Genomic DNA, 13,518 nt, shown 5'->3' on the forward strand with positions numbered 1-13,518 from the left:
ACGTTTTTATTAAGTTCTATACATTCAGTGACTACCTTCAACTGACTTCATCTGAAGATCTCTATACTCTGTTCACTGAACTAGACTACAGGATTTCAAGGCACGCTCTCAGAAACTACCAGCTCCTAATTACTAGTTACCTGAAAAAGGCTTTGTTGATGTGACTGTTCTAGTATTGCAGGCATTCTGTAACTGGGCAGAGATAAAACCCAGTTCTCCAACATTTAAGTGTTTTAATTAAAAGACCTTCATTTCTTTTCCCAATAATTGCATGTTTCATATACAGGTTTTAAGGTTAGACATGAAATCATACTAAAAATTTCTATAGCTTGTATAAGTAATAGTTGAACGATCATACTATCAAAACTTTTTGTTTAATAGCTTTACTTCATCCAAAGCTATGTATTAGGATGATATGATTTAAAAATTCTTAAAGGATACTCAAGCTATACTATCCTGTGCAAGCTATTCAAACAGAAGCACTTGGAAACTCTCCACATGGTGGAGATATTCAGCAGGTTGGCAGCACAGCACATACTTGTACTGAATGACTTCCCAAATCAGCACTTACCTAGACAATAACACTTTCCACCACTGATGCTCAGGAATCACAAACAGGTAAACATGTAAGAGTCATACAGCAACTTCATGAAAGACATTCCAAAATGCTCTGTTGTGTAAGTAATAAATCATATCCGTCTGCTTTAAGTTTCTGCAGATGAACAAAGCTCTAGCCTGCACGTTTGCACCAGGCAAAATTATTCTATCAGCAGAGGAGACATCCAAATATATTCACAACTACCACCACAGCATCATTGCTCCATCTAGTTGTTCACCCTTGTACTTTCATCCTCTTGTGAAAGATTTTGTATTTAACCTCAGTCATTCATTGCTCCTCTGGTTTATAGCATGAACTACACACTATACCTAGATTGCCTTGAGAAAAAGCAAGGGAAAAATGGGTAAGTAAATACAGGCAGACACATATGCTGAAAATGTTTTTTAAAAAAATCATATTGTTATAAAAATAACCACAATATGCAATACTCACTGCAAAGGGAAAAAGATAGTTTTAATAAATGCTTCTACTTGTCAGTTTTAGTGCATAATTATCTTAGGCTATGCCAAAAGTAGTTCATCAGATACGGATGTGTATAGCACCACTACTTGTTGAAACAAATTATATGACAAAAAGCAACAGAGATAATGACACAAAAAATAAGTTAGGATAGCAGTAAAGAGTAAAATAAATGCAATAAAATTGAAAGAATACATAAAAAGAAGAACACTGTTTTATTTGCAACCACATTGGTCTTCCACATGAACATTAAAGCTACAGAACAACATTCAAGAATTTTGTAGGATTCAAGAAGTCACTTGGAGAGCAGTGGACATTGTGCCCCTTGACTTCAGCAAGGCTTTTGACACTGTCTCCCATAACATCCTCCTAGAGAAGCTCAGAAAGTGTGCTTAGACAAGTGGATAGTGAGGTGGGTTGAGAACTGGCTGAAAGGCAGAGCTCAGAGGGTTGTCATCAGTGGCATGGAGTCTACCTGGAGGCCTGTGGCTAGTGGCATCCCCCAGGGCTCAGTCCTGGGTCCCATCCTGGTCAACTTCTTCATCAATGACCTGGATGAGGGGATAGAGTGCCTCCTCAGCAAGTTTGCTGATGGTACCAAGCTGGGGGGAGTGGCTGACACACCAGAGGGCTGGGCTGCCATACAGAGAGACCTGGACAGGCTGGAGAGCTGGGTGGAGAGGAACCTCCTGAGTTTCAACAAGAGCAAGTGCAGGGTCCCACACCTAGGGAAAAATAACCCTAGGCACCAGGACAAGGTGGGGGCTGACCTTGTGGAGAGCAGCTCTGGAGAGAAGGACCCGGGAGCGCTGGCGGATGACAAATTGACCATGAGCCAGCAATGTGCCCTTGTGGCCAGGAAGGCCAATGGTCTCCTGGGGTGCATTGGGAAGAGTGTTGCCAGCAGGTCAAGGGAGGTGATCCTGCCCCTCTACTCAGCCCTGGGGAGGCCTCATCTCGAGTACTGTGTCCAGTTCTGGGCTCCCCAGGACAAGAGAGACATGGAGCTACTGGAGAGAGTCCAGCATAGGGCTACAAAGATGATGAGAGGTCTGGAGCATCTGCCCTATGAGGAACGGCTGCAAGAGCTGGGCCTCTTCAGCCTGGGGAAGAGAAGTCTGAGGGGGGATCTTACCAATGTGTACAAGTACCTGAAGGGAGGGTGTCAAGGGAATGGGGACAAACTCTTTTCAGTTGTCCCATGTGACAGGACAAGAGGCAATGGGCAGAAATTGAAGCACAGGAAGTTCCGCCTGAACGTGAGGGGGAATTTCTTCCCTGTGAGAGTGATGGAGCACTGGACCAGGTTGCCCAGAGAGGTTGTGGAGTCTCCTTCTCTGGAGATCTTCAAGGCCCGCCTGGATGCAACCCTGTCTAACATGCTCTAGGTGACCCTGTTTGAGCAGGGGGGTTGGACTAGATGATCTGCAGAGGTCCCTTCCAACCTTACTGATTCTATGATTCTATGATGATTCTATGACTAGTTGCTTCTATATTTAGAGTGTTCACAACTATGCTGATTCAACTTAAAGAAGCTGTTTTGCTGCAACTTGTTGCCTAAGCAAATAAGATGAATAGAACAGGAAGCTATACTAAACTACAAACGAGTCCAGCAAATGCACTGGACTCTGCTCACTGTCAGTTCACTGGAGAAGCAAAGCAACACTACTACAGGTATCTTAAACAGGAACTACTACAATGACAGGAAAAAAGAAAAAAACAAAACCAAATCTTCCCCTCCCCCCCGCCAATATATACACAAACTTTGAAAATACCCTAGACGTGCTGGAAAAAAAAAATCAAGCAAGCATTCAAAGCTCTTTGGAAGCTTTGAAATTACAGGAAGGTTAGGTAGTAAATTTAAGGTTTTAAGTCAGTACTGCCTATGACAGAAACCTTACCCTGCAAAACGCCAACATAGAAATAAATTTGCATTTCTGTTCATGCTTTTTTTTTCCTGTCATCTTAACAGCAGCTCCTTCCCAATATATACTGTGAAAGCAGTATCAGTCCTGTAACTGTATTAGGCAGTAGACAATACATTGGCCAGACTTCTGCAGGTGATCCCCAGAAGATCCTACTTCTTTTCTACGCTTAAATCGCATTAGCTATATAGCACCACTATTTCTTCAAATCTGTTAACAGACAGCCATGGCATCGTAACACTGAAGACAAATTTGAGCAGGCCATTGCATCAGACATCCTCTGTAGGCTTCTCTCACCCCTCACAGAAGAAGCTAAAAAAGAAGGGTGAGAGAAACCAAGAAAACTAACAGTATCACAAACATGGTAAAGTGAAATATACTTCCCTGCCTTGCAAAATCAAAATGATTTTGCCAAAGTATTTTTCCCCAAATCAAATCATAAAAAGCTGAATTTTTATCATGGCCTCATATCAAAAACTACTTGAAAAAAAATAAATCATCATATACTTAATGCTGCAAAAAAGCAAGATCAGTTTTACACTGAAAAAAAGTCACCAAATCATTCAATGGAAACTTCATCCCCTTTCTTTAAAGCTGACAGAAGCTAAAAAGATCATGTAATCTAATAGCTTGTTAGTTACACACTATCACAGTTACACTCACTGTCTATTGCACTAAATAACTACTAATACATATAAATATTCTTCTGAAATAAGAGGTTGGATTAGACAATTTAAACTTATTCAGGATATCCCATCTGCACTAATTATCCCTCACCTAATCTCTGAAATTTCCCCATAATTCTGCTACTTAATGGGGAAAAAATATCAGTGCACCTTAAGCCACCTGCTCAAAAATTCTTGGTTGGAAGTTATTCAGTCCTGTTGATTTCAAAATATTTACCACCACTGTTGTATGATACATGACTGACAACACAGGAATGTCCGAGGACGGTCCAGCATGCTTACAGTATGGCACAGACTTGAATAGGGCTAATACATTCTGGTTTTCTTTGTAGATCACTTATGATCTTTAGAAAATCTCCCGGGCTTTACAGAGTCCCTGGACAACATCCTCAGCATAGAAAGGACTGCTTAACAAAGCAAGGAACTTCAGCTTCCAAGATCCACTCCAAGACCCACCCCCACCACCATTCAGCTTCCTTAAAATTCAACAGTTTCATAAACCGACTTGCTGCAATGCTATCAAATAATGTTTGAAGGCTGTAAGCAGGCATTCGGTTACCATCGTACAAAAAACTTCTGAGTTTGTTTGACCTCACTGTTCCATTTTTCTAACAGTTGGCTTCATTTTCTTGATGCACATTCTGCAATACAATGGTTCAACAACTTTTGTTACCCACTCAGCAGTAAGCAGCACTACTAAATGCTACCTGCCACCTTCATGAACTGAGAACTACCAAAACCCAGCTCTACAAAATCCCATGCAATCCACACTTGAACATAGAAAAGTATCACTTCTCCAGAAGATATATAGCAACTCAAGTACTGTTTTCACAAAAATTGTCTTCATTAACTAAAACCTGAAGCATCTTAGAAATCCAAATTTCTACACCCAACTGTAACCTGACAATCTCATTCTATCCAGCATTACCTAAATATAGCTAAAAGCAAAACCTAACAATAGCATCAGAAGCGTATAGACAGATTTAAATACTGAAACACTTACTTAGTGATATGGTCATGTGAAAAATTTCAAATCCTGAAATAGATTTAGGTATTCTAAATAAAGTAAAATATACAAATTGTTGACTTATATATCCCCTTGGAGTAGACTTATCCCTTAGTAGTACGTAAATATAAATATAATATCATGCAATCATTAGGGGGTCTTGTTTTGTTTTATAAAAGAACAAAGTCTTAAGAATCTAACTAAAATAGGGTACCTAAACCTATAATGGTTTGAAACAAGATGCCCACAACTCTCCTGGTAGAATTTTCTATATTTTATTCTCATTCACTTCCCAACCCTAAAAAGTTGTTCTAAAATGCTAGGGAAAAAGCTTCCTAATAAGAATGTTTCTTTAACTATCTGCTCCCCTCTTCAATCATGAATTATTTATTATTAAAGAATAATAACGTTAATTACATTAATATTATATTAATAATTAATTATATTAAAGAATAATAAAGGATTATTTACCTGAAAAACAATCTATTATACAAAAGAAAATTATTGTACTAAACTCAAGGCAGAAGCTCCAGAATTCGAAATTCAGATCATTTTCTTCATAGAAGTGTAGTTAATCTAGCAAAGATATAATTAAGCTGTAACATAACCACTACTTTGTGGATTAAATTAGCTGACTTTCTAGATATGCAGGTTGATCACTTAAACAGAATTATATCTTTGTCAGTCAGTATCCATTCAAACTATTTTTAAAATCGTAAAAAAAAGAAAAAAAAAAAAAAGATTAGCTTTCTGAAATATAGACGTAAGAAAAGCATGAGTAGTACCACTTTTCTATTGAAAAGGTCCATCAATGAAATAAAGTTAACAACTTTGCCTCCATTGGTTTTATTTCATTTAAAACAGCAATTTTTCCAAGGAAAAGCTCAGTATAAGTATTCATGAAGCTAAATAACCAATTTACTCTTTCCACATATCTTCTAGAAGATATAATGATAGCCCAAGCAATTCGAATGACTACTTTCTTCTATAAGCAAAGACAAGAAATCCTTGACATAATATTCAGACACAGAATGAAAAATGAATGGATTTTTATGTCATGCTATGAAAAAGAAATCTACGCTTATATGATAGTACATACTGTTCGTATCTCAGAATTGTAATACGATTTAGGTTGGAAGGGACCTCTGGAGGACATTTAGTTCAACCCTCTGCTAAAGCCGAGCCAATTAGATTAGGTGCATCGGGACCTGTCAAGTGGAGTTTTGAATGTTTGCAAGGACAGTCTGCAGCGTCTCTGTGGGCACCTCTTTGCTGATCAGGCTTTCAGTTTACCTGCTGGCTGCACTGCTGCTAATGCAGCCTGGTACCCGACTGGCCTTTGCCACTGCAGAAGGACTCTGCTGACTCACGCTCAGCTCGGCGTCCAGCTCTGACCTCCAGGATGAAAAGCCACTTTCTAGACAGTTGGCCCCCCAGCTGTACTGCTGCACAGGGCTACTCCATCCCTGGCACAGGACTTCCCATTTCTCTTTGCCAAACTCCATGTGGCTCCATCTGTCAGACCACTTCTCCAGGTGCCTCTGGACAGTGACTGCCTGTCAGTGTATCAGCCGCTCCCCACCTCATCTTGCTAACATCTAAATATATTTGCGGAGATTACACGCCATCCTACCATGTAGGTTGTTAAAAGACATTAAATAGTACTGGCCCAAGAACTGATCCTGGAGCGATGCCACTTGCAACCTTCTGCCAGCTGGACTTTAAATCACTAGTTATAACCCTCTGAGTCTGGCAGTCCAGCCAATTTTCCACCCATCTATTCCATGTTTCACCAATCTGGATATAAGTATGCCACAGTAGAACATCTCAAAGGGCTTGCAGTCTCACAGATTGTCCTTTGCCGAAAATCACCTCCAGCATCATACTAGATTTATAGTTCTTAGGTTAAAATATGCACACAAAACACAAAAAGAAGCCAACAGAATGAAAAGTAAGACATTAGATATAACACTGATAATGTGGAAGCATTTCTAGGTAAACAAGTTAAGACTTCATTACCCTCCTGGTATGGTAAGTAACATTTTTTTGCAACAAAAAACTTTTGTATTTCTCCGGATAACAAATATAACAAAATAAAACTAATTAGGTCAAGATAGAAGTGGTGATTTAAAAAAGTAGATAGATATACATACACAACCTCTGGCTTAACCACAGAGGAAATCACAACTAAGGCCTGTCCTTTCACCATTGAACAAGAGCAAAGGCGGGGGGGGGGGGGGGCTACGTTTTTTTTTGTTGCTTTTTCACGAGAGTATTTAATGAAATTAGTGTCTCCCATAATCAAATCTGCTACCCTCCTCAAAAAATCATGTTTCTCACAGTGCTTATACAAAACCTCATTATTAGACCACCAGTATTTAGAGACCAATATATATTATATCAGTACAACATGATGCCAATGAGTATGATCACTTTAGAAATATAAAAGAATTGTTTGCTACACTTCTGAGCAAGGATTGCACTTTCTGCTGTATTCCTGATATAAAAGCAGGAGCTTCCTTTCCCAAATGAGTCTTCCTTTCCATTCATCAATAATGTTTAGGCCTCTTAGCCAACAGCAGTCAAACTTGAGAGAACAAAAATCTCTAGATCAGTATTAAGAACATGTTATAAATCAGAGTAACACAGTTTTGAAAATTCAATTTATTTTACTCAGTTCAGCAAATACAAAAAATAAAATCAACCAATCTAATCCTGTTTCGATTCATTCACTTTCAGTCTTCCACTGATGCTATGCTGGATTTCAAATATGTTTTTTTGTAAACAATTTTTTCTATCACTGCTTTTCAACTACACAAAATATTTCCACTAGACTTCAATTTAAATATCAGAGCTGATTTGAAGCCTTGTCACTTTAAGAGGTTCTCTCTTCTAAATGAAGGATTCATGTAGAGCGCAAGTTCCCATGACTACATGGTACACATTCTATCAGGATTTATCTGAACAGCATACTGAACAGAGTGCACTAAAGAGCACTTTCAGAGTTTCCTAACTGATGAGCAAACATGCAGATGCTTGTCACGAGTTCATAACAAGAAGCAGTACTTCTCTAAGATCTGTATGAGCTACCACAAAGTTGTAAGAAGTACTTTCAAAAGTGTTCCTAAAATGAATACATTTTCAGAAGGTAAAGCAAATTAATCTGGCATAACCGAGATTTCAACTGAGAGCTACAAGTGAATATTTTTCTAGGTCTTTTCCTCACATCAGTCACAATGAGGCAAAAGGAGACTGAATGCTTATTAGTCAAATGTTCCCACTACCACTAGATGAAGGGTAAAACCAATTACATAGCAGATGAATAAGAACTGCAGCATGTAAATGTAAAAGCATTCTCAGCTGCACTTTTGTGGAACATGCTATTATAAATAGGGAATGTTGCTATCAAGTCTCCTTCTCCATATTTTCAATATCCTGATCAGGAGACAACCCACTTAAAAACCACCAGTGTGGTCTTTATACGTATTTTAGAATATGTACCCATTTTTACTTCTTTGGTGCAATTTGCTGTTCACTCTAGAATAATAATAATCTTGAGCTACATTTACTAAACAAAGAAACTTTTCTTGCCTGGCTATTTTAGGATGCTCTGCTACCAAAAGCATGCTGCTATGAAAACTGAAGATAGCTTTGTACTTAGAGTCAATTCTTATGTAACTGACCACAAGGAATCCATGATGCAAGGCTGCTTCTGACTGCAGTACATAGCAAGTTAAAAGGTTACAAAAAGCTGAGTTTAAGTCTTGTGCTACTGGAGTCTTCTGGATTTTTTTTAATATAACAAAATAATCAAGAACTAGGACGTTATGATTTACGTGCTGTAATCATACAGAGACAATGCTTCAGGGGAAACAGTGCTATACATGACAGAAATATTACTTTCACTGTAGGCAGACATACAAAACAGATCTTACCGGTTTTAGCACAGTACAGGTACTGAACAAAGTATGTATTGCAAACAGCTACAAAAAAGATTCAGAATGCAGTTGATTCTTTCCCTCCTTCCTTATCCTATGGAAGTGCTCCTGCTTTGTTGCGCGGTTTCATCTGCCTCCTTTGTTAGCATACCTTGTCGCTGAAAAAGGGTCTTGTGGAAAAGCTCATGAGATCACTGTAGGTGAACAGACTGTATAGCTGCTCGAGTACTACGCAAGTTTCTACAAAAACATACATAGGAAAAAAAATCTTGTCCCCCAACCCTCATCCCAAATGTCTTTCCCCCTTCAATATAATATGAAAACTTCATAGATACTAAAGCACAAAGGGAAAAGTTACATATGGAAAACTATGAAAATGACTCACATAAAATACGCTACAGGAAAAAGGCAAACAGACAAACCAAAAACCTTCCCCTTTCCTATCTCTGATCTTAGCTAATGTTCATAACATGATGAATAAGAACACTGAGAAAGGTGCTTCCCCCTTCAGGTTATGGTATACCATGCTGTGCTGAGAACAACAAAATTCTACGTTAGGCTGAGCAGAGGTCAGCCATATTATTTCACTGATGCAGCATGCACATATCCATTACAGGACCAATCTACAAAACACACCCCTAAGCTCTAACAGACCAGCACAGTAACAAACCAAATGAGCAACAATCATTGCAGGCATGTTTATTAACATATCTGCAGCCATATTTTATTCTGCTCATCAGTTAAGTGTTTAATAAAAAGCAATGCCTATGGAAAGCTCTAACTGTAGAGAGAGTGTTTGGAGTTTTCAATTTCTCATTGAAGATAAAAAAAAAAAAAAGGGGGGGGGGAGTAACATCAATCTCTGAAGATGCTAAAGTATTACAGGAGTATAAAACAGGCAGAAACAATCACGGTTATTCCTTACTGTATCATCAGTTCCCAAATAGTCCAGGTACTGTCACTTCTTATCACACCAGACAGTCAAGAGGGAATTTAAACATTTAAGCTTAACCTCTATATTTCAAGCAATTTGCTGTACTTCAGCAAAACGTCTAGTTTATAAGATAGACTCAGAACTGCCGGGTCATGATAACTGAGTTATCCTTCAAATGCAAAGATGTCCTTCCAGCTGGAGCTAAGGGACAACGGAATAGTAAAGAGCCTTGCGGTGATCCTGCATGTGCAGTACTTATTCCCCAGACAGACACCATCGATCCCTAAAAATTCAAACTCAGTCATGTAAGAATATCAATCCAAGCATTACAACCCACTGTTCAAAATGTATTTAAGTAACACAAGTCATGGAGCTACAGTAGATATAAAAACATGTTTGGCAAGAACAAAGTAGAGGTTGTATTTTAAAACCCTGCATCACTGATCTGTCTATACTCTCTCATGATTTCAACAGTTTGGGTATTTTGTTGACAAACCATCCATGTGTATATGTAGTAATCCACCTCTTTGATTCTGATCCAATCTGTGTCATTAAAAAAAAAATCATTCATAGTATTGTGGCAGGAAAAATGAAGTTATTATCAGTATAATCAATATTATACTAGTGAAATCTATTTGGATAAGAGCAGAGATTTCAAATTCTCTTAAACTACAACTAGACCACAGTATAATGGAACTTTTTTGCCTCCCTCTGGAGTTTGAAAACACTCATTATTTTAGCATTAGGAAGAATGAGCTCCAAAATCTGTTTTCTAATGGACATTAGATAGCACTTACACTTAAAATAGTTACAACTAAAAAAAAAAAAAAAAAAAAAAAAAAAAAAAAAAAAAAACACTAGCAGTTCTTTGGTAACTGCTTGATTATGAGATGCTTAAGCTTGGATAGAACAATCCGACAGCTTGATACAATGGATACTGCATCTGTTTTGGCTCTGGCATGATTCAATGACAAAGAGGAAAAAAACTTGTAAAATGTCAGAAGTTTCAACAGCTTAAATATCTAGCATGAAAACTTTCTAGACAAACTTCTATGTACCGGTACGTACTTACTACTTTCTCCCTTGATAACATCACACCACATTTAAATAAAAGGGGTTTTTGTGTAAGTCTACCACAGTCACAAAAGTTCTGCATAGAATTCTTGATAGGCTTCTGACTTTCTGACATATATCTTCATATTTTGTTTGGCTGTCCACTAAAACCTTAACAAGAGCAAAGGCAGAATGAGTAAGAATGCCTGCTCCAATTTTTCAGCTGAAGCCAGTCCACAATTACATCTATTTTCTAAAGTCTCCTTTGAAAATAATTTTAGTTATAGCAAGAAAAGAGTGACAAACAGGAGATGATATGTATCAGTATACTCTGGCAGTTAACAAACTGTACTTCCGTTGGCTGACAAGCAAACACAAAAACCAGCAAGTGATTCCAAAGTCTGTTTTATTATTTAAGATCAACTTTTTAATTGCAACTAAGGATCTGGAAATTCACTACTCTATAATGCTTTCATGGAACAAGCTGCAAACAAACACACACATGCACACAAGTAGTCCTACCCCTTTTTTGTCATTTTCTTAATGAAAATGTGGTTCTGACCCAACTACTGATCTGAGCTTCGTTAAGAACTATACTAGACTAGGAGGCTGTGATATAGATCTAACTTTCATTAATTCGCTTAATTTTCCCATTGTTTACTTTGGATCATAATCTTATTTAAAATAAAGAAAAAATTTAGTTTCTCCCAATATCATCTTATAATCACTGAGGTGTTAAATTAGGTTAGCTTTAAACTAAGACACCGAGCTAAGATATTTCAGGCTGCAGAACCATAAAGAGCATAGGGCTTGACACGGTCGACAAAAGCCCACTGAGGGCTCCAATTCACATGCAGCATTAAGTTAAAGATCAAACAGCTGAAAGGAGGGAATCATTCAGTTTCCCTAATATAGCAGGCTCATAACTGAAGTACAGGAGCTGCTTGAAGAGCTCTTCAGTCATCCATGATGCATGGACAATAGCAGCTGTAATAAGAGCCACATAACAGCCACTTCAACCCTTCAATTTCAATCCATTGCTTCATATGAATCAGAGGTAAGCAGATGAACAGAAATCAACCTCGCTTTAGAGTAGCCATCCCAACTACTGATGCAAGCTGCAACTACAATAAAGACAGACAGTCAAAGACTCTACTGGAGCACATCGCTTGCTACATTCTGACCACCTGCATTTCTTCATATAAATTAATTAAAACTAATTTGAGAGAATTATAGATTTTTGTGGTATGTAACAGCAGAACATTTGTACTATATTGTTTTCCAATAAATAAAACTTTCTTTTATTGATACATAATCAAGAATAATATAAAATAAGCCCACTATCAATTTAAGCTACAAACATGTTCTACAGGGTACACAAAATAGTTATATAAAAGAAATCCAGTAATAGCAAAGCAAGCACTACAAGAGCCTGCCACTCTCTATTACTCTGATTTATTACTGTCAAGTCACATATTCAACTGAAAATTTTTACTATCCACATAAGTGGTGCAGAATACTGTATGTACGTCACTTTTATATCTGAAGTGCCACATTTTGGTTTTATTTGTAAGGACATTACCACATTTAGAACACACTGATGTATGTCCCAAATCATGAACCTATTATACTTTATTCTTACCCTAGACATCATCAGTGAAGGGAGAATACAGGTAGAGAGAATTCAAGCTATCTGTAAAATATTTTTACTTAACTCTATGTATGCTGTCACGTGTACTATAAATATACATTGGCTGTACCTATTCCACATAGTTAAGACCAGGGGGCAGCAATACTGTCAAACACCAAACAAAACAGGTTGATTCCTGCAAACCTATAAGCAACATGACTTAGTTAGAAACAAAAGCAGTTACAGCTGTGGAAAACGTACAGAAGTTAATCTGTTACCTAATTAAAAAAGAAAATACGAAATTATAACTGCAATTTTGCAATCATTCTGTTACATAACAGAAGTTATTGCAAACAATAGCACTATTAACATTTTTAACACATGAAAAAAAATTCTGCTGAACAAATAATTATTTTTAATCCTAAAGAATTAGATTTTTCTATCCCCAAGTCTAACAGAAGAATGTCGTGGTTAATACTCTTTCCTTGCATACCAGATGTTTTGCTCATACCAAGACATTGAGCAAAACTAAGGAAGTCTAAAACTAAATCAACAAGGTACTATAATCTGTTAAAGAGCAGTTTAAAAAAAAAAGTCTTCTTTCTGTACCATTATATTAGTGTCCTTTGCAAGACATTTCCTAATAACTGCTGACCTAGCTCATAGGAAATTACTTTGATGCCTCAAATAGGAAGCAATGGACTGACATTTCATAAAGACTAGCTCTGTAAGTTCGCCCGTTTTCACACACATATTTCTCGACAGTGAAGCAGGATGAAGATTTAAGTGACGCTAATAATAAGCATAAAAAAAAAAAAAAAAAAGACCTCGAGGCTTCAAGGTTGAGATGACAAAACCATATAATCATCCCTACCACACTATTTTGCTCTCTTTCCGCCACCTAGTTTCTTTTCATATTATTTTCTCATTCCACATTCATCCCTGCCTCATTTCCTAAATGAGGTCTTCCCTGGCAGGTTTCATGGGTCCAAGTTCTGCGCTGACTGGATCTAAGGACCGACGAGGGAAAACCGCTGCTACGGCTCCCCGACACCATCCAGCCGTCACCTTGCCTCTGCGCTCTCAGCATCAACGCTCTCTGCTCTTGCTACAACCGCCAACACCGAAACCACCCAGAGGTGAAAGCCCGGTGACGAAGTTGAAGAAACCTTGACTGTTTGGGGCACTAATCTCCCAGTCGTCAGGCAGGAAAGCTTTCTGGGGCCAGCTCTGCACAAGAGCAAAGTCCCACCATTAAAAGACCAGAG

General features: G+C 37.9%; 1 protein-coding gene across 3 annotated transcripts in view; it reads right to left on the reverse strand.

The window, feature by feature from the left end:
* ASAP1 (ArfGAP with SH3 domain, ankyrin repeat and PH domain 1) overlaps positions 1-13,518 on the reverse strand; it is a 133,731-nt gene that overhangs the window by 105,312 nt on the left and 14,901 nt on the right. The gene's annotated exons all lie outside the window — the stretch shown is intronic.

This window comes from Rhea pennata, chromosome 2, assembly GCF_028389875.1.
Source record: "Rhea pennata isolate bPtePen1 chromosome 2, bPtePen1.pri, whole genome shotgun sequence".
In the NCBI taxonomy this organism is placed as follows: Eukaryota; Metazoa; Chordata; class Aves; order Rheiformes; family Rheidae; genus Rhea; species Rhea pennata.